This window comes from Vulpes lagopus, chromosome 6, assembly GCF_018345385.1.
Source record: "Vulpes lagopus strain Blue_001 chromosome 6, ASM1834538v1, whole genome shotgun sequence".
Taxonomy (NCBI): domain Eukaryota; kingdom Metazoa; phylum Chordata; class Mammalia; order Carnivora; family Canidae; genus Vulpes; species Vulpes lagopus.
This window is the reverse complement of record NC_054829.1, coordinates 42,369,765-42,391,653: the sequence shown is the minus strand read 5'-3', so window position 1 is coordinate 42,391,653 and position 21,889 is coordinate 42,369,765. Positions and strand designations below refer to the sequence as shown.

The 21,889-nt window shown below is 38.0% G+C and overlaps 1 protein-coding gene across 4 annotated transcripts in view; it reads left to right on the top strand.

The window, feature by feature from the left end:
- FBXO34 (F-box protein 34) overlaps positions 1-21,889 on the top strand; it is an 83,445-nt gene that overhangs the window by 38,893 nt on the left and 22,663 nt on the right. The window contains exon 1 of one of the 4 annotated variants that reach the window (XM_041759040.1): positions 18,600-18,991. The exons of the other annotated variants lie outside the window; for them this stretch is intronic. The gene's annotated coding sequence lies outside the window, so the exon portion shown is untranslated. Of the gene's footprint in view, positions 1-18,599; positions 18,992-21,889 lie in introns of those variants that run through there. 4 annotated transcript variants of the gene reach the window in all.

Sequence of the window (21,889 nt, the reverse complement as noted above, 5' to 3'; positions counted from 1 at the left end):
CAGAATAAAGTGCCACATTTTAATCCTGTATAAGTAGTAGAATACTCATACAAACCAAGCTTTATTTTGCTACTTACTGCCTGCAATGAATTTCCACTTCTATTAAATGTTTGTGAAACATGTAGTTTTCTGTAGAGTTGCATTGCTTATATTTAAAGGTTTCTACTTAGTTTTTACACAACACCCTTTTGAAAATTATATGTCAAATCTAGTATCTAGCACATATATTTTAAGTTTATGGATTATGCAAGGAAATAATAAGTATCTTTGTGCTTAAAAACAGTCCGTATTTATTTAGGTCTTACTAAATGGAACCTTCCTCTAATAGTGCTTTTCAGATAATAAAAATTTTTATTGTGCAAAGGAGGAAGAGAATTTAGCATCTGCATTAGGATCATTTTTTCCTATATCCTATTAGCTAATTCCAAGATTGTTTAATATGGTATCCACCCATTTAATTTGGCTGCAACTTTTGCTCTCATGAAAGTAAGACTGATTGTTCTGAACTGCTATGTATATGTGCTTTGGCACGGCATGAAGGTACCCTTAATAACATTGCCATTGTCTTTAAAACAGCTTGCAGTTATGACTACAAATAAAAGGGTGCGACAGGAGGGCATGGCAGATAATGGTTCTTTTTTCCACCCTGAATGTTTAACAAATCTGCTTTGTACTATGAGCCTTTTGTGTTCCCTTGGACTACCTACTGTATTTTCTGTATATTGTTCCTAGTCAACTAAAATGTTTGCATATTTGTTACTGTAACTTTGACATCTCTACAGTAGACCACTTAGATTTCTTTTTGTGAAGGAAAGCAAAATGTGTGGAAAGAAGTTGAGTGGCCTTACCCCTCTTGGCACTTATTTTTTTCACTTGCATGTTTAAATACTCATATGTCTAAATTATTTTGGGTGACTCTTGTCCTTTAAACGTTTGTTTACTTTTGTCTGTTTAGAAATTTGGGAATGGATTTTTAGTTCTAATCCTTTCCTTTTTTCAATGCACAGTAATACTGTGTAATATCTTTTTCTTTTTTTTTTTTTTTTAAAGATTTTATTTATTTGACAGCACAAGCAGGGGGAGCAGCAGAGGGAAAGGAAGAAGCAGGCTGTTTGCTGAGCAGGGAACCCAATGCAGGGCTGGATCCCAGGATCCTGGGATCATGACCCGAGACAAAGATGCTTAACTGACTGAGCCACCTAGGGGCCCCTGTGTATTTATTTTTAAACAAGGAAAAAAAAATTGCTGGCTATTTGACTAGCTCTGTTTTAGATTGCTGAGAGACTCTGTACTGACCATTAAGGAGAGAGATTATTTCTGCTGTACTTTATCTTATTTTAAATAGGTGTATGTAAGAGGGGCACATGATGAGATGAGCACTGGGTGTTTTGTTTTTAATATTTTATTTATTCATGAGAGACACTGAGAGGGGCAGAGACATAGGCAGAGGGAGAAGCAGGCTCCATGCAGGGAGCTCCATGTGGGACTCGATCCAGGGACTCTAGGATCATGCCCTGGGCCAAAGGCAGGTGTTAAACCTCTGAGCCACCCAGGTATCCCAGCACTGGGTGTTATATTGTATGTTGGCAAATTGAATTTAAAATAAAATAAAAAAACAAATAACTGTATGAAGTGATGGAGGAGAAAACAAATATCCATAACACAGAAGTCAGGAAAGCTTCCTTACTGCTCTATAATATTATCTTTGAATCTTATGTTCCTTGTCGACCCCTTTAAGAGAAGATGACTGACCCTTACTGACCTTCATGGCAATCACATATAGTTATTCCTATTTTGCTGATTCAGAAATGGAGGACCAGAGAAAGCAAGTATTTTACCTAGAATTAAAAGCGTATAATTTCTAGTTGTGCATCTCCAAAGCCAATACTTTTTGTTCTAAGCATATCATTTTCTACTTGAAGTGGCTTATTTTTAGGTTCAATTATATCCTTTGGGAGGTCCACTTTTAGTATAAAATATTTAATGTATTAAATAAGAATTCAGTGATGCTTAAGGTATACTAATAAACAAGAATAATTTGTCTTTGATTTCTTATGAAATTCATTGATATTATCCTTACCTTTAAAGGTACTTCTGTAGTATTTTAACCTAGATTTTTACATTTGATTTTCACATTAAGGTTCTTCCATATTTGGATTATTATCTTCATTTTACAGATGCTAAAACTGAGATGGAAGCTTGAGGCAAGCGCTAAGTATTGCTAGATGTGAAGTTTAGGTTTTCAGTAGAAAACAGTGGTTTAGGGCAGCCCCGATGGCTCAGTGGTTTGGCGCCGCCTTTGGCCCCGGGTATGATCCTGGAGACTCAGGATCGAGTCCCGCGTCGGGCTCCCTGCATGGAGCCTGCTTATCCCTCTGCCTGCATCTCTGCCTCTCTCTCTCTCTGTGTCTGTCATGAATAAATAAATAAAATATTAAAAAAAAAAAAACAGTGGTTTACTATAAACAGAACCCAGTGATTTGGAATAAGATGATTTAGGCAGCAGTACTATCAATTCCTCCTTAGCTCCCTATCTTTAAAATGAAGAGGTTGAACCCAGTGATCTCTAAATGCCTCTTTAAATATTCAGAATGATTATGTTTTAAAAGCTTCAGGGGGTCCATGAACTTGAATGAGAAAAATGTTAGATACTTGTTTTTACTAATCTCTAGCTGAAATTAGCCATTTCCTTTAAACCACAGATAATTTTATCATATGCAGTTGTTAACATATCTTGAAAATATCATTTATATGTTGGTCATAATTTGGAAATTATGGTAGTTAATAGGCTTGTCATTAGAGCTTCTTATTTCATATATTGCAAAAGTAAGAAATGTATTTTATACTATATGAGTTTTTAAAAAAATTTTTGATAACTGTATTTTAATATAATTGGCTTTTTTGGTGCATATATGTTAGTGTGTTTTTGCTTTAAAAAGGCTTATGGTTTTCACAGACTGCCAAGGGAATTTATGGCACAAAAAGGGTTAAGTACCCTTGAACTGCATGTTCTCCTCATTGACTGCAAAGGGGCAGAGGTTGCTTCTGGTTGATGTGAAAGAACTTTTGGATACTGCTTTTTTGGGGGCACTGTGAATGGGGGGGCATCTCTGTATCACTATCTCAGGTTTCCAGGTGATGGATTATGATTATGTGATTTTTTTTCGTTAATATTGAGGAAGATAAATAGAATAAACTTATGATCATCTCTGTTTTGGATATTTGTTTTGCAAGAATTAAGTTTCTATTTATTTATGTATTTATGTATTATAGTCACACACAGAGAGAGAGAGAGAGAGAGAGAGAGAGAGAGAGAGGCAGAGACACAGAGGGAGAAGCAGGCTCCATGCACCGGGAGCCCGATGTGGGACTCGATCCCGGGTCTCCAGGATCGCGCCCTGGGCCAAAGGCAGGCGCTAAACCGCTGCGCCACCCAGGGATCCCAAGAATTAAGTTTCTAAGTAGTTGTTCCATTTGAGGGATATAGGAAAAGACCTCTTATTTGAGGTTATCTGCTGCTGTTATTCCAAGCCAGGAGGATTATCTTGCCAAGAACAAAAGTTACCCACCTAACACATGTGCTGCACAAAATATTTCTGAAACAGAAGATCATATGGAAGGTTTTATTACCTTAAAAATACTAGGATTAGGACATTTGCTGTTGAGTTTGTGTGTGTGAGAGTGCATGTGCATTTTGTTCACCTTGTTTGTTTTGCTTGCTTGGCTCTTAGTAATAAATGTATATTAGTTATGAGGAAGGAAAAGGCAAAAAAATTCTTCATATAAATAAGAAAGAGGAATATGCACAAAACTCAGTAGTTTAATTGGAACACAAACCTGCTGGAGTTCTGTCCTGTGGTGAGTCTGTTAATTCCATTTGTAATGCATTTATCTTTGGATTGGTTAGGGTGGGATTTGAATTCTCAAAGTTACAATGAGTTTCCAGATCCTTATCAGTGGGTATTAGGAGTGACTGTTTTTAATAGTGATAATGAGGCAGCTATTCCCAGGAGACTTAGTCACTGGCAAAACTGTCAGGACCCTGAAATAGTTTGGGAAAACTCAGGATGGAAATAGCAAGCTGTTTCAAAAACAAAAAACAGGCAGCTTTTTTGGGGAGGGCGAGCTAGAGTAGATAGAGGTGGCAAGAAACCAGATGAACTTCCCCTAAGTCTGGAAGCTATCTAGAAGCCGGAAGAGTTTAGTATTATTTACCTAAAGTACTCTAGTGTGAACAAGAAGTTTTGAATATCATAAGATTGAAGTGGTTAACGGCCACTAATCTGGACTAGTTTCTGTGTACATTGGCAAAATTTAATTTGACTTTGAAGAAAAAAATTATTCTGGTAGCAGTTTGTTCTGGTTGCCAGTTTGAGAAAAATTTGGTATTTTATGCCAGATATTTTACTGGTGTTATAGGGGTCTGTGTGTGAGGGGAGTCCTCATGATCAGACAGGCCAGGGTTTACTAATTAATAATGAAGACAAGGTAATCTTTGCTATGATTAGGTGGGATGAAGATGAGAAATGTAGAACATGTCTTCAGGTATGTCTAGCCTACCTTAATTTTAAGAGCAAAAGGAATAATTTTTAGATTAGGATTTCTTCATGGCTGCCCTCCTGCCAACATAACAAGCTGTAAAACCTTGTTTAGTTTTCCTTAAATCCAGAAATGATTCTATACCAAATCCAAACAAACCAAATCACTCTTAAGGGAATAAGTGAAAACATGTGTAGCTAGCTGCCTTGACTGGCCTTACATATGTTTTTCAGATTGGCTCAGTTCTCTGTGCTAAGCAAATTCCTTCTTAAACATCCTATGATGACCATGACCATCAACATCATCCATTGGGAAGGTGAACAGACAATGTGACATTTATTTATCTGAACCGTGTTTTATAAACTCTGCTCATAAGAACTTTTCTAGCTAGACAGACAGCCAACAGCTAATAGCTGACCTGACCGCTATATAAAGACAATAAAAACAAATGCTCTCCAGTTGCGTTCAAATAACATATGGTATATTACAGTCTCTGTGTACTGAAAGCTTTTAATTTAGTGTCGGGAATAATAAAGGTATGAAAAAACTGAATTTGTTGCCTCTTAAAGGCACATTCTAGAGTTAATTATGTTTATTTGAATTTTTCACAGTTCAATGCAAAGTCTCTTTTTTTAAAAATATTTTATTTATGAGAGAGAGAGAGAGAGAGAGATTGGCAGAGACACAGGCAGAGGGCGAAGCAGGCTCCATGCAGGGAGCCCGACATGGGACTCCATCCTGGGTCTCCAGGATCAGGCCTGGACTGAAGGTGGCGCTAAACTGCTGAGCCCTCGGGCTGCCCCTGCAAAGTCTCTTTATAGTGTTTGGAAATAATGTAGACTTGCAGAGGGAAACGCAGTGTGAGATGCATAGTCATTTGATGTAAACTGCTTAGGTAACTACCTCCTGGAGGATAAGCCACCACCTTTTCCTGAGCTGGTCCAGATTGGGTATCATATGACATAGCAGTATCCCTAACTAATAAAGTTACAGATGATTTTGAATATTAGATGATATGGGAAACAAAGGCAAAAGAAAAATTAAATTTCCTTACTCCCTACAGCCCATTGACGAGTCTTTGAAATAGGCAGAGTGACATCCCTTTAGGAACTCAGTTTCCTTGATGTTAATACTTTGCTAAGGGCAGAAGGTAATCTTAATCTTAGCTTGACCTCCAGGATCCTGTAAGTCTACTTTAATATATAAAAATTCCTTTGGAAACTTCCTTTATCTCTATCCCCCAAGATAAATGTTAGCACTCATCCCCCAAGCATATGACTCGCTGATTTACATCTGAAGGGTCTCATGACTAAAATTTTATTAGACAGTAATAACCTTTTCCTAACAATAGGTAGCCCCCTGAAGGTCCAAGAAACCTGGCTTCCAAAATTCCTTAGAGGGCAGCCTGGGTGGCTCAGTGGTTTAGTGCTGCCCTTCAGCTCAGGGCGTGATCCTGGAGACCTGGGATCGAGTCCCATGTCAGGCTTCCTGGAGTCTGCTTCTCCCTCTGTCTGTGTCTCTGACTCTCTCTCTCTCTCTCTGTCTCTCATGAATAAACAAATTAAAAAAAAAAATTCCTTAGAGACTTAAGCTATCCCTAACCCCCTCCCACCTTGAAAGTATATAATCAGTCTCTCCTTATGATCCCAGTACAGCTCTTCCTACTCATGGGTCCTGTCCCCATGCTTTAATAAAACCACGTTTTTGCACCAGAGACATCTCAAGATTTCTTTCTTGGCCATTGGCTCTGAACTCTAACATCTTTCCTACATCATTAGACAATAGTAAGATGCTTAAGTTTTTATTATACAGGTAACAAATTTTGCAGAAAATTTGGAAATACCACAACAAATGAAAGGAGAAAAATTCTTGAGAAAACTTGTAATAAGAAAGAGGAATCATGAACTAAAACATTCTAAAGTTTTCCTGCTAGTTTCTCTCATTTTTATTTTGTACTTTTTATCAAAGTTTTAAATGTGCATATTTAATAGCTCTGATAAGACTTGTTTTGAAAGCTTCATTTCTCCTCCCACTTCATCTCCCACTTCTCCCTGTCTAGAGGCAGACATTTTAATTTCTTAGAGCTGATTCTTTTTGCATTTATCTCTGTGTTCTTGTAGGGGAGGAAAAATCTTTTCCCTACTACCCTTCTAGGTTTTCCAGCTGGGGTCCTGTAAATTGGCCTGAGAAAAGACATTTTAACAAGAGAAAAGCATACACATTTATTTACTAAAAGGTTTATGTGACACAGGAGGCTTCAAAAGGAGATGAAGAGCTGAAGAAATGGTTAAGCCTGAGTATTTTTATACTAGATCTGATGGAAGAGTGGAACGCCATAGAAAAATGCGACAGTATAAAGGTATGAGCTAAGAGTATTAAACTGGGGAAACTTAGCAGAGCCATTTCCTTTGGATTTCTCTCTGTATCCCTCCATCTTCACAAGGATATTCCTTTTCTCTGAGTATAGGAAGGACATCTCTTACATGAAGGTCTTAGGACCTACCTCAGGAGAGAAGGGAAGGTCAGAAAGTCTGTCCTGCACCTGCCATTTCTCAGATTTCTTCAGTTTAAAATACTCAGAATGCCAAAGCACCATATTTTGGGGTAGCAAGTTCTGAACACTGTCATTCTTAACAGCATGTTTGTGTTCTGATTTCTTCCATTTCTCAGCTTCAGGTAGTATCTCTTGATTTTCCATTATGGCAGGATTTAGTTCTTTCTTGACTTCCTCAGGTATCCTTTTTTCTTTTTCTTCTCCCATCCTAGTGTAGTTTTTCATAACTACTTAGATTGGTATTCGGTGTTTACACAGTTAAGACTGAACTGAACATGTGGGGCTCTAGGGTGGCTCAGTTGGTTACGCATCTGTCTTTGGCTCAGGTCATGATCCCAGGGTCCTGGGATCAAGCTCCACATCGGGTTCCCTGCTCAGCAGGGTGTCTGCTTCTCCCTCTCTCTCTACTCCTCCCCCACCCACTGGTGCACACATGCACATGCTTGCTCTCTCTCTCTCTCAAATAAATAAAATCTTAAAAAAGACTGAACATGTTATTCACAGTTAAGCCATGGAGTAATCTATGAATGTTTATACTTTTCTTCTTTTTTTTTTTATATTATTTTATTTATTTGAGCGAGAGCACAAGTGGGGTTAGTGGCAGTCAGAGGAAGAAGGAGAAAGGGAGCAGGGAGCTCGATGCGGGACTTGATCCCAGGACCCTGAGCCAAAGGCAGACACCTAACCGACTGAGCTACTCAGGCACCCCAACTTGTACTTTTGGGTTTCCCTGAAATTTTTTTTTGTTTTTCTTTTCTCTTCTCTTTCTTCTCTTCTCTTCTCTTCTCTTCTCTTCTCTTCTCTTCTCTTCTCTTCTCTTCTCTTCTTTTCTTTTCTTTTCTTTCTTACTTTTTTTTTTTGATTGTTTTTATTTTCAAATTGAAACTTCTCACTAATGTAGCTCAGACTGCAACTTGTCCATATTTTTCAGGAATTTCTGACACTTCAGATATTCTCTTCGTTTGCCATATTCTCTCTCTCTCTCTCTTTTTTTAAACAATTTATTTATTTGAGATGAGAGAGGAGAGCACTGGAAAGTGGGAAGAGGGAAGCAGGAGAGGGAGAAACAGACTCCCCACTGAGTAGAGAGCCTGATCCCAAGACCTCTTGCATTATGACCTGAGCCAAAGGCAGATGCTTAACTAACTGAGCCACCTAGGTGCCCCAGTTTCCTATATTCTTGAAGATGTGTTTCTACCTGGACTGATTGCCACGATTTTTATTCACAGCTCTTATCCTGGGACTTCCCTTCACCAGCATCCTGGGGATACCCTTTGCCTCTTTGTGTTAGATTTCTTTTCTTTCTTTCTTTCTTTTCTTTCTTTCTTCTTTCTTTCTTTCTTTCACCCAGAGAGGCAGAGGGAGGGGCTCCATCCCAGTACCCCGGGATCACAACCTGAGCCAAAGGCAGACACTCAGTCACTAAGCCACCTAGCAGTCCCTGTGTTAGATTTCTTGTTTTCTAGATCTCCTATCTTCCTGTTTCTTGGTTTGTGTTTTTATTTTAGCAGCATGTATTCTGATACATTAAGTTCCTGATAATTTATGTGATTGGTTCTTTTCTGTGTTTGAAACTGCACAGTAAGGTGCCTTAATGTGAGTTTGGTTCCATCCATTGTGTTGGGTACTTGACGAACCCTTTCAATCTGGGATCTATTTTATTGATGACTTTCTCCTCGCCCCCTTTTAAAAATTCATTTAAGTAATCTCTGTACCCACTGTGGGGTTTGAACTTACAACCCCAAGATCAGGAGTCGCATGCTTTTCCAACGAGCCAGCCAGGCACCCAGATTTTCTCCTCTTCTTTTTCCTTCTTAGTTTTCTCTTGAACTCTGGTTACATAGATACTGGGCTTACTGGATTGATCTTCCAATCTTCTTAATCTATTCTAATGTATTTTTCATTTTATTTATTTTTTATATATATTTTAAAGATTTTATTTATTTGAGTGAGAGAGCACAGAGACAGGGAGAGGCAGAAGCAGACTGCCTACTGAGCAGGAAGCCCAACACAGGACAATCCCAGGACCCCAGGATCATGGCCTGAACTGAAGCCAGACGCTTAACCCATTGAGCACCCCAAGTTTTTCATTTTATCTATTGCATTTCTTAATTACCTAGAAGGCATGCTTTTACTCACTTTCACTTTCTGACTTTTTAGTTTTAAGTTTATTGTTCTTTGTGTTTGCAGTATTTTTTTATATTTCTGAAAATACTCGGGATATCCTTCTCCCCAGAGTTTTCTTCTGCCTGCATAATCTCTGTAAGGACTAATTCTGTAATTTGCAGGGCCAAGTACAGAGTGGCAGTGTGGGTCATTTATTAAAGAATTTCAAGGCAACAACAGCAGAGCATTAAACCGAACACAGAGCTCTTCTAGGTGCAGGGCACTCTGTGACTGCCTAGGTCACATGCCTATGAAGCTGACTCTGCTAGTTCTTCCAACTTGCTTTTTTCTGTTTCATTACTTTTATGCTAGAGAGATCTAACAGTTCTTGGCTATTTGCTGGTATTTATTTATTTTGAGAAAGCAGAGTAAGCGAGAGAGAACACAGGGTGGGGAGGGGAGGGCAGAGAGAGGGAGAAGCAGGGTCCCTGCTGAGTGCGGGAGCCCAGTGCAGGACTCTGATTCCAGGACCCTGGGATCATGACCTGAGCTGAAGGCAGACACTTAACCAAATGAGCCACCCAGGTGCCTTATTTGCTGATATTTAGTAGTGGGATCTTAGAAAGCTGATTGGAAGTTCTGGATATACGGTAGGATTTAACAATTGTGAGCTTCACATAGGAAGATCTGGCCAAACAAACTTTGAGAATTTGTCATTATATTTTTCCTAGACTAATTGATAATATTCTCCAGAGAAGTCTCTTTTAATCTCCCCTGCCCGGAAGTGGAGGCCTGTCAGTTTTTTGGGAAAGGGTTATTGATAGAGGGAGCTGGAGTTGGTGACTACGAGTGGCACATTAGAGACAGCTGTTAAATTTTCAGGAACTTTGTGAGCCACTTGCTAAATACAACAGTTACAAAAGATTATACAAATCTATAATTAAATGTCATGTTAAAAATCAAATCAATAAATACTAAAAATTCACCACCCCCTAATTATTTTACTAAATGTTATTATGGATGCTCTTGATACTATTTACATCTAACTTATATGGTGGAAATTCTGTTAAGTGATAGGTTACCAAGCATCTTTTCTGAACTCTGAGTATGGTGATAACATTTTTTAGCTTGAAGCAACTATGGTAAGAGTATTTATACCATAAAAATGCAGCAAATAGTACAAATAACTACCCTTGTTCCTCCCCACCCACCCCCACCCTACCCCTAGGTAGTTGTTAAACATTTATATTTACCAAAACACCATGGATGGGGATCTAGTACATATGTTAACTTAAATTGTCTTCACCTTATCTGTTGATTCCTTGGTCCATATAACCCTTTATTTTAACCCTCTTTAGATTACCTTCAGCCTTTTTTTGTAAGAGTGAGGGAAGCGCATTTGTCTGCCTGTCTGAAAGACTGGATCTGGGAATTTTATTTCAGAAAGATTTTTCTGTTAACCCTTCCCATTTTATCTTGCTCATCATTTTGGTAGAGTGTTCCCTGAAGCTTACCTTAGGATGCAGTTTTCTTGGATCTTTGAGTCCTTTATCTTTTAGACATTTATATTTCAGCTTTCCAAAATTTGTGGCTTTAATCTCCAGTTCTCTTTGTCCCTTTGGTTTGTATCTTTAAAAATAAACAAAAGTTAGTGTTTGGGGATAGATCAACAAATAGCTATGTGTTTAGTCCACCATCTAGTATTACCCAGAAGTCTGGGATATAATTCTTGGAATAAATAGGTAAATAACCTTAGCAATTTAAGGAGGTTCTGAATAGGCTTAGCCAACCCCCTGCTGGTTTGCAAGACATATAAATGCTGTCAGGAAATAATTCTTCTGATTCTAGAATATTTTTCCTTTTCATAAAGGAAGGAAGTAACTGTAAGTAGGTGTTGAATCAGAAGATCAGACCTGCTGTTAGGTTTTTATATGGATGTGTGGGGACATAAGGAAACACATAATACAATTTCAGATTACATAGTTTGGTTTGAGGAGAATTGGGATAATAGTACCTAATTGTTCTAGGTCTGTAGCAATTCTAGTTGTCCTTCAATGGCTGCATCTGGTGACTTGGCCATCTCATCCACTCTGAAGCAGGCAGTTACTGCTCCATCATTTATTGAGTCTTCTAATCTTATGAGTTTATCTCCAATTGTAACCTTTTCTGCTCAAATTCAGTGCTCTTTCCTCCCATTAGATTTGATTTGGTTGGGTTGGTTGGACCCTCCTTTCCTTTAATTCATACTAGGCCACTTCATAGTCCATTAAGGTTCCTCCCTTGCCTATTGATGGTTACCATTGGATAAGGTCAGAGTAGGAAGGTCATAGGATACCAGGGTAGCAGCTCAAGTAAAAGCAGTTGCCTGTGGTCCTTCAGAAGGAGGATGTGGGCCACTCTGGTATTTAAGAAACTTAAAAGTTTTAGCTGTGACTAAAGAGAATAAATAACAGAATATAAAAGGAATAAATAAATATATGACACCGTACATGTGAAATAGATTAGATGTCCAGGTGAACTTTCTTATTCACAGCTGTGAAGATGGTAATTATTTCTGTAAGATCCAATGTACAGCAATATCCAATTGCTAAATTAAACTTATCTGCAAAAAATGTTTGCGTTTTTGGCAACCACTGCTTATTGTTCCTTTTTCTAGTCTCTCCTTTCCTCATCATCTTTTGTGTTTTAATTGCAGGGCTTTTGTTTCTGATTTATACATCCAGGTCAGACACTTTGTATGTGCTAATAGCTTTTTGTTTTTGTTTGATTGGATTTTTAAAAATCATTTTTAATTTCTGGTGATCTACTTGGGAAGAAATGCTTTTCTTACACAGGATTGGTTGGGAGGATTATGCTAGGTTTTTTCCAAATCATGTGCTCAGACAGAACCAAAATTCTGTGGAGAGCCTGAAAAGATTTTTTCCCATGTTTTAAACTTTATTTACTTAAAAAATCTTTCAGTCTATTAAATCATCTTGAATCATATATTTAACAAATTACCTTACATGAAAACAGTAGAATACTGTGAAATTGAGACTGTCTAGATGTATCTAGGTCCTGTGACTGTCATGCTTACCATACTCTTTTCCTCAGAAACGGACTTGCATTTGCCTTGGTGTTGGACACATTATGCATGTGAAATAGGAAATATATAAATGAGGGACTTGTCTGCATGATTTGGGGAGAATTATGGTAGCATTATGGTAGTTTTAAAAAAGCTCACTCAGGCAGTTGGCTTTCTGATGACCTTAATTGCCTGCTGACCAGCAACCTCAGAAGACCTCCTTTTCTCAGCCCTTGATGGTAAAGCAGTCAGCCTTAACGTAGTGGTATAACCAGCAGCTACTGCCACACCTCTCAGATTTTGAAATGTCCTAAGCCAAATGGTAGGGTAAAATTTTCACCAAATTTATCAGCAGTTTCTTTTTTCTGCCTCCTTTCATTTAGGGGACATTTAAAAAAAAAATCAGTTTTAAGGTGAGAAAGTTTAAAAAATTTTTATGTACAGTCATAGTCTTTATTAAAACTTGTTAAAACTGGCTTGCTGCTGAAATAGCAGATGGCAGTGATAAAATAGGAACACGTCTAAAAAGAAACCAATGCAGATTAAATCATAATTAAAAATATCCTTAATATGATTCACTAAAATGTTTTTCCTCTGGGTTAACAGTTAATATTATTATTCCTTTGGGTTAACAGTTAATATTGTTTATTCATCTTTTGACAAAACCAAATAATTTTAAAAAGGACAGAAAATGACTAATGATGGCTTTGAAATTTCTTCTTTTAGAGATTTTTAGGAACTGGACTTTCCAAAGTCAAAGAATCTTGAAGATAAGATAGTTACTTTAAGAGAAAGGCTGATAGTTTTTTGTGTTTTGTTTTTTTTTTTTCTTCAGTGAGTTGGCAAAATACGAGTTATACTTATCAGGAGTAGCCGGTCCTCTTGAAATACAAGGAATAATCAAAGAATATTACCCATAGATGTTTTAAAATGACAAAGGTGAGATGCCTGAGTGGCTCAGTGGTTGAGCATCTGCTTTGAGCTTAGGTGTTATCCCAGGGTCCTGGGATCAAGTTCCCCATCAGGCTCCCGAAGGGAGCCTGCTTCTCCCTCTGCCCATGTCTCTCATTAATGAATAAATAAATCTTTTAATAAAATAAAATGGCAAAGGTTTTACATACATCCCTCACTTTTGCTCCCACCAAAAAAAAAAAAAAAAAAGATGTTTTCCTTTATTTCCTTTGCACCATTCCCAAAGTAGGTATAATATGACCTTTTGGAGAGACAGCTTGTGACATTTCTAACTGGTCCCAGTGCTTAGCTCAGTGCCAAGCCTCAGTAGGTATTTAACAGTTGTTGAATGGAGAAATGAATTAATACCTGTTTCCAAACTGATGCCTCTTCTATCCATTCTCTATTAAAGCTACTCCAGGAATCTGTCAAAAACACTGAACCAAGCATGTTACTTCCTCTTAAAAATCCTATAGTGTCCCTCAGCTACTTAAAGTTTGCCTCTCAGACTTTTTTCTTTCTTCAGTTGTTTTTGGTATTATAAAATTAATATATACACTGTGGTCAGAAATTCAAACATTGAAAATAGACTTTAAAAAAATCCCTAATTCTCCTTCCAACTAACCAGTTTGCTGGACATTATATATTTTTCTGTGTATTTACAAACTACACATAAATCTTTTCCGTGTTGTTTTATACCAGTAGTATTATACTAACTACTGACCCTCTCTCCTCTCTTTCCATTGGATTGGGTCAAGTTTTTAATATGGAAATTAATCCTTTGTATATATTGCAAATACTATTCTCCCAATCTTTTGTTTATTTTTTAACTTTATGGTGTCTTTTCCCCAAATAGATGCTTAGAATCTGTATTTACTAGTCAGATGTCAATATTTTGTATGTTTTAAGGAAGGATGAGTTACTTCCCGCTAAGATTTTAAAATCATTCTCTCGGGCAGCCTGGGTGGCTCAGCGGTTTAGTGCCGCCTTCAGCCCAGGGTATGATCTGGAGACCCGGGATCGAGTCCTGCGTTGGGCTCCCTGCTTCTCCCTTTGCCTGTGTCTCTGCCTCTCTCTCTCTCTGTCTCTCATGAATAAATAAGTTAAATCTTTAAAAAAAAAAAAAACCATTCTCTCATATTTGACAGAATTGGATTTTACCTTTTCTTTCTTTCTTTCTTTCTTTTTTTTTTTTATGTAGGCTCCATGCCCAGCATGGAGCTCAACACAGCCTCTCACGACCCCGAGATCAATACCTGAGCTGAGATCAAGAGTTGTATGCTTAACTGACTGAGCCACCCAGGTGCTCCTGGATTTTATATTTTACTCAGTCTGGCACTTCTAAGTTTTTATGGTGAAGTAGGGATTAAATATACAGTTTTCTCAGTTTATTCAAACATCCTGCTTTAATCATTTAGGATGTTGTGTTCTTGAACTATTTATGTTTCTGCTCTCTTGCCATACTGTTTTGATTATTCTAGTTTTTATGTATGTTTTGGGAATTTTATTTTTCCCGCTGCAAACTTTATTGACTCTTTTTTAAAAGATTTTAATTTTAGATACAAATTACTTGCCATAAGATTCTCCTTTTAAAAATATTCAAGGCAGCCCCAGGTGGCTCAGCGGTTTAGTGCCACCTTCAGCCCGGGTTGTGATCCTGGAGACCCGGGATCGAGTCCCACATCGGGCTCCCTGCATGGAGCCTGCTTCTCCCTCTGCCTGTGTCTCTGCCCCCCCCCCCCCGCAATGTGTTTCTCATAAATAAATAAAATCTTTAAAAAAATAAAAATACTCAGTTCACCGGTGTTTAGTCACAAAGTTGTGCAACCATCACCTCATTTTCATCTTCCCCTTAAAGAAATTTCATACCTGTCACTCCCTATCTTCCTCTCTGCCCCCATTCCCCAACAGGCCTAGGTAACCATTAATCTACTTTCTGTCTCTGTATAGTTTTGCCTATTCTGAACATTTCCTACAGATGGATCATAAAATATGTGACCTTTTTGTATCTGGATTCTTTGACTTAATGTTTTCAAAGTTCATCATTGTTGTAGAACTGTCATGAGCATGCTATGAAAGCACGCTTATGAGTTGTGTCTTCCTACAATGTCAGCCTTATTCAGTCATAAAGCAAGCAGGTTTAAGATTTCAAACTCAGTGACATTTCATCATATTTAATTTGGCTTTTTACAGGGCACACAAAGCAGAACCTAAGTCCCACAACAAACAAGATCACAGAGGGAAGAGAGTTAACGAACCAAAAGAGAAGTCAGTCTGAGCAGTCTGTGAGCATTCAGTTGAGATAAAATCACAAGTGTCCCCATCTAGCTTTCTCTTGGGGTAAGAGGCAAAGAGAGAGAGAATCTCAGACTCCCCTCTGAGTGCAGAGCCCAACATAGCTTGAGCCTAAATCAAGAGTCAGACGCTTAACTGACTGAGCCACCCAGGTTCCCCCATCTTGCTGTCTACAAGTACTTGCACCATTACTTTATTAATCCATTGTATGTAAATACCACAGTTAATCCATTCATCCACTGATGGACATCTGGTTTGTTTTCACCTTTCACTTTTCACCTATTTTAAATAGTGTTGCTATAAAACTTTGTGTACAACTATTTGTTTGAGTATCTGTTTTCAGTTCTTTGGGGGTATATACCTAGGAATAGAGTTGCTGAGTCATGTGGAAATTCTTTAATATTTTTTGTTTGACTTTATATTTTGATCTTTTATCTGGTAAGTTTTTGAACTATTAGATCAAGTAGTTTTTAATTTGATTTTTAATAGATAAGCCCCATAAGCTGTAGTTTGCAAATAATGACAAATTTTTGTCTCTTTCTTTTGAATATTTTAGTGCTTGTTTTTTGGTAATGTGATGGCTGGCATCTTTGTTTTATTCCTGACTATAAGATGGGAATGTTCTTAATATTTTGCTATTGGGTATGCTATTTTTCATAAATTTCTGTTTCCTTTTATTAAGGTCGTTTTCCTGTATCCCTAGTTGGGTAAGAATTTTTTTGAAAATCAGGAATTGGTACTGAATATTATTTCCTTTTGAGAATTTATTGATAGGGTATCTTTCCTTCAAACTGTTGATGTTTCAGGAGCATTGAGTTTGCACTACTTGGTTGATATCTGGATACTTGAGTGGATTTTTCTTCCCTTCCAGACTAATGGTTGGTCACACATACACAAAACACATTGGCAGGAGACAAATGCAGGTGAGAAAACTAATTGGTTTTCAGATTGCTCACACATATACAAAACACATCTAACACACAAAACAGGTTTTTCTGTTCTGGAAAATCTGTAGTGCCAAGTACAGCAATGGTGTAGAGCTGTAGATATTAGAAATAGTCCAAAATGTTTATTTTATTCAGTCCTCTTATTTTCCTTCATTTTTTCCTGTAAACAATTTAAAATCTTGTTATTCAGAATCAAGAAACACATTCCTTTAAGTGTTTATAAATATACTCCATAATTGGTTCTCGCGGCTCCTCCCACCTTGTTCCTGATAAAACAAAGCTACAAAATGCTTTGAATTTTAAGCATGTGGCAAATTATCTCTGTTCACAGGGTGCTTATCACCATAGTAACAGGGAGCCAACTCATTTTTGAAGTGGGGCGGGATGCCCGTCCATTGCTTTTCAGAAGGACCTACAACAATCCAAATACTTTTTTGTAGATTAAACAGTAGGTCTGCTCAGGGTGTGTCTAAACATCTTCATACACAAGTCACAGATGAAATAGTTTGTAGAGGAGGTAAAATACCCATTTGAGGTTTTGTCACATTACAAAGATTCTAAAACAATAGATGGGCTGTACTTTCTGCCTGAGGATAATAAGTAGCTTCCTATTAAGGCTTATTAATTCACCCCTCACTCCCATGCTATGTATATTGAAGACAACAGGTGAAGGTCAGAGGGACTAGGGAGTTCAATGAGGCAAAAGTAAGAAGATTCTTAGATTCAGCCCAAATTGTTTGGGCAAGGGTCATAGATAATCTTTGGTTTAAATATGTGGTTAGATTTTGAAGTGCCTAGTGTTAGATCTTGCTGTGGAACAAGGTTGTTTGGGATCTGAATCTCAGAGAGTTTCCTTAAATATGTTTTAAAGTTGTATTCAAAACTAGTTCTGAGGAGAGGATTGGTGGAGAGAGAAAAAGAATAGGTTTGGATTTGAAGATTTATTGCCTGAAACATCTACCATGATTTTTGGAGGATGCCAAAAAATTAAACCAAAATTTCAGGTAGCTAGTAAAATATAGAGGGCTATCTAGTCATTTAGTTTATGAATAGAATTAAAGAGTTTAGGAAAATTAAGATATAATGTATTTAGGGGAGCCTGGCTGGTTCAGTAGGTATAGCATGGGACTCTTGGTCTTGGGTTTGTGAATTTGAGCTCCATGTTGGGTGTGTAGAGATTATTTAAGAATAAAATCTTTTAAATAATCCATTTTGGACTAGCCAAATAATTTATGGATAATGATGACCCCTCAAAAAAGTATTTTTTAAAAGCATTTCTAGGGACGCCTGGGTGGCTCAGTGGTTGAGCGTCTGCCTTTGGCTAAGGGCCTGATCCCAGATTCCTGGGACCAAGTCACTCATCAGGCCCCTTGCATGGAGCCTGCTTCTCCTCCTGCTGCTTGTATCTCTGCCTCTTTCTGTGTCTCTCATGAATAAATAAAATATTTAAAATAAATAAAGTAACCTCTACACCATATCTCTGAGATCAAGAGTCACTTGCTCTTCTGACCGAACCAGTCAGGTGCCCCTAACAAATGCATAAGTTTAATTATTATTAAGAAAACAGGAGAGTTTGAGATTCAGGGTAGAAAAACTCCCACTGTGAACTTGGGGTGTGTGTGTGTGTGGGGGGGTGGATTTTGACATTTAGAACATTGAAGGCCTAAAACAATTCGTATAATTTTTATTCAAGTATTGGCTATAATATACCGTTTGGGGCTTGATAGAGCAGTAAACAGAGGTCTTCTTGAGGTGCTGTTCAGTCAGAGGAAGGTACACCAACATGGGTACATGTCAGGAGGGAGGGAGCAATTGTTGCAGAGAATGTAAAGAAAAGATAAAAGGAATAGGGAATGTGGGGACTAGTACTTCTTTATGTGGATGGTCAAGGGGTGCCTCTTGTCTCTGAGAAGATGACATTTGAGCAGAAGGATGGAAGCAGTCAGTGATACAGTAAATATCTGTGTGCTAAAAAACAAAACTCAGCTGAATAAATTTGAAGATCTAGTTGGCTTTATTAAGTGATTCATGAGTCTGTAGTGTTTAACCTAGTAAGTAAAGGAGAGCTCCAAGGATGTGTACTAAATTTTAGATGTTTATAGGAAGAAGAGTGGGGCAAGAAGGTTGTTAGCAAAAGAAAAGGCTTTGAACTAGATTTTCTTCCTTTAAGGGGAAGGGCAAGGAGTCTGATTATGTTGATTACTCCGTCTTCCTTTGGGGGGTGGAGTGGGCTGGGCCCTTGTGACTGATTACCTCATTTCTGCTGATCAGAAAATTCCTGACTGACCAATTAAGACTACATCTCTGTGGGAGGTTGGTACTGCAGTTAAGTTAGGTATTTAAGCCCTCCTTTGGTGACTTTGGCCCCAGGGATGCCATTTTGGGCCTCAGGTTTTCTTTTTAACAGGGGTGTGGTACAGAAGAAAATGATAGATGGAATTTTCCTTTTTACTTTAGAGATTACACTGGCTGTTGAGTTTGAGAGTAGACCATATGGAAAGCAAGAGTAGAACTGAGACCTAGTGGGAGACTAATGTAAGTGAGAAACCATGGTGGCTTAAAACAGAGTAATAGTGGAGGTGGTGAATGGTACATGTTGACTCTTGAGCAACAGGGGTCTGAATTGCATGGATCTACTTCTGTGTGGATTTTTTTATAGAACAGTACTTTAGATGTATTTTCCTTATGATTTTCTTAATATTTTCTTTAGCTTTATTGTAAGAATTACAGTATATGATACATATATCACATTATGTGTTTAACAACTCTTTATTTTATTGTTAAGGGTTCTGGTCAACAGTAGGCTATTAAGTTTTGGGGGAGGGGAGTCAGAAGTTATACTTGGATTTTTGACTGCGTGAGAGTGGGAGGTGTCTGTGCCTCTAATCCCCCTCATTGTTCAAAGGTCAGTAGTAGTTGGATTCATATGAAATCTCTCATATGAAGTCTTTCAGGGGGTATCCCTGTGTGGCTCAGCGGTTTGGCGCGGTCTTCAGCCCAGGGCGTGATCCTGGAGACCCAGGATTGAGTCCCGTATCAGGCTCCCTGCATGGAGCCTGCTTCTCCCTCTGCCTGTGTCAGGCCTGAGAGAGATGCAGATCTCTCTCTCTCTCTGTCTGTCTGTCTCTCATATATAAACAAATAAAATAAAATAAAAACTTTCAATCTGTATGAAAGATTGTGGGAGGGTGGTAGTGGAACATGCACAGGGAATCGGGGTTTTGATTTTGGACATGTTGAGTTTGAGATGCTTGTTAGACTTCCAGGTGGAGATTTTGTATGGTTAGTATACAAACCTGGAGTTGTGGAGAGAGGTTTGGGTTGGCCACTTGGTACAGCATATAGTTTGTATTTAGAGCCATTAGACTTGGGTGGAGCACTTAGCCAGTTTGCAGTCTGTCTGAGGAGCCCTGGGATGTCTCAGTGAATTCAACATGTGTTGCTGCAAAGTATTTTAAAATACTTTTTTCGTTTCCAGGAAAACGGTATGGATGGTGTGTAGACTTGACATATATATTTTTAAATTTTTTTAAAAAAGATATTGGGATGTGTGCTGCATTTTTGAGATTTCTGTATGGCTAGAATAAATTTGAGTACAGTTTTATTTATTGTTTTATTTATTTATTTAAATTATTTATTTATTCATGAGAGACACAGAGAGAGAGAGAGAGAGAGAGGTGGAGGGAGAAGCATGCTCCATGTAGGGAGCCCTATGTGGGACTTGATCCCAGGTCTCCAGGATCACACCCTGAGCTAAAGACAGAAGCCCAACCACTGAGCTACCCAGGCGTCCCAAGTACAGTTTTTTTTAAATTAAAGATTTTATTTATTTATTTATTTATTTATTTATTTATTTATTTATTTATTTATTTAAGAGAAAGAGAGGGCATGAGTGAGGTGGTGGGCACAGAGAGGGAGAGGGAGAAGCAGACTCCCTGCTGAGCAGGGAGCCAACTCTGGGCTCTGTCCCAGGACCCCGATATCATGACCTGAGCTGAAGTCAGACACCTAACTGACTGAGCCACTCAGACAGCCCTAAGTGCAGTTTTGACATAAGCAAACACAAAATTCACATTTTATTCACATTGTTCCCCAATATATCAATCAGTCCCATATGGTGAAACAGATTGTACTTAATTAGAAGTTCCTGGAGGGTGGGGTAGAAAATTTGCCCCCAAAACTATAAAGAATCATTGCCTCTAGGTCCAGGAAAGGGCTGATGGAGATTTGTTCAAAATGTCTTCAAAAATAGTTTATTACCTTTTTTTTTTTTAAGGTTTTATTTATTTATTCATGTGAGACACACAGAGAGAGAGGCAGAGACATAGAGGGAGAAGCAGACTCCTGGCAGGGAGCCTGATGAGGAACTTGATCTCCAACCCGGGATCACACCCTGAGTTGAAGGCATACACTGAACCACTGAGCCACCCAGGAGTCCCTAAAAAGTAGTTTATTTCTAAAGTTGGTGCATATTTTAAATTTTTCTCTAATATTCCCTTCCCATTCTTAAAAGCTTCCTTAAAAAATGTATAAAATTAATTCCATGGGATAACATTTGCCGCAAGAATGAATGCTTAAGTTTGTTCTTTAAAGTGAGTATACTTTTCAGCTTTGAAATGTAAAGACTGAAAATTTGGGAGAGCTGGGTAATAGTGAATGTAGTCAGGCATCTTTAGAAGGAACATGATCGAGGCGTGCCCTGGTGGCTCAGTAGATTAAGTGTCTAGCTCTTGGTTTTAGCTCAGGTCATGATCTCAGCCTTAGCACACTCTGCTCAGCTGGGAGTCAGCTTGAGATTCTCTTTCTCCCTCTCTGGTTGCCTCTCCTACTCCCTCTCTCAAATAAATAAATCTTGGAAAAAAAAAAAAAAGAAAGAAAAAAGACTGTGCTCTAGTAAGTGAGTAGCTAGAGAGATATAGAACATTATTAAGGGAATTAGCTCAAGCTCAGAAGAGTATGAATCCATTTGGTTAGGAAGTTAAAAATCCACTTGGTTATATCAGATGAAGAAAGTTTATGATAAACTGAAGCTGATTTAGGCTTTAAGGAGGAGCTCAAAAATTTTTTTAAGCAATGCTTTTTCTGCCTTTAGGAAGGGGTGGGGTGCAGAATTTTCTTGTATTGAGCAAGTTCTTTGGTTCTTAAGAGGGTTTTAGTTGTTGGTCAAAAACTGTACATCAAGATTCATCATCGCTTGGTTGAATTATTCCTTAGGATATTTTTCTTTCTTTGCTTTTTTCGTGTGTAATCCAAAACTTATGGTGTAGTAACATTGATACCATGAGAGGAGAGACAAATAATGAATGGAGGACTCAGATACTTCAATTTCTGAAGTTGGAATTTTGATTCCCCATTATGACTTAATAAATTGTCACTAATTTTTTAGTAAAAGCTAGCCTTTGGAGCCTTATCAGCTCAAGAGTGCAATGATAA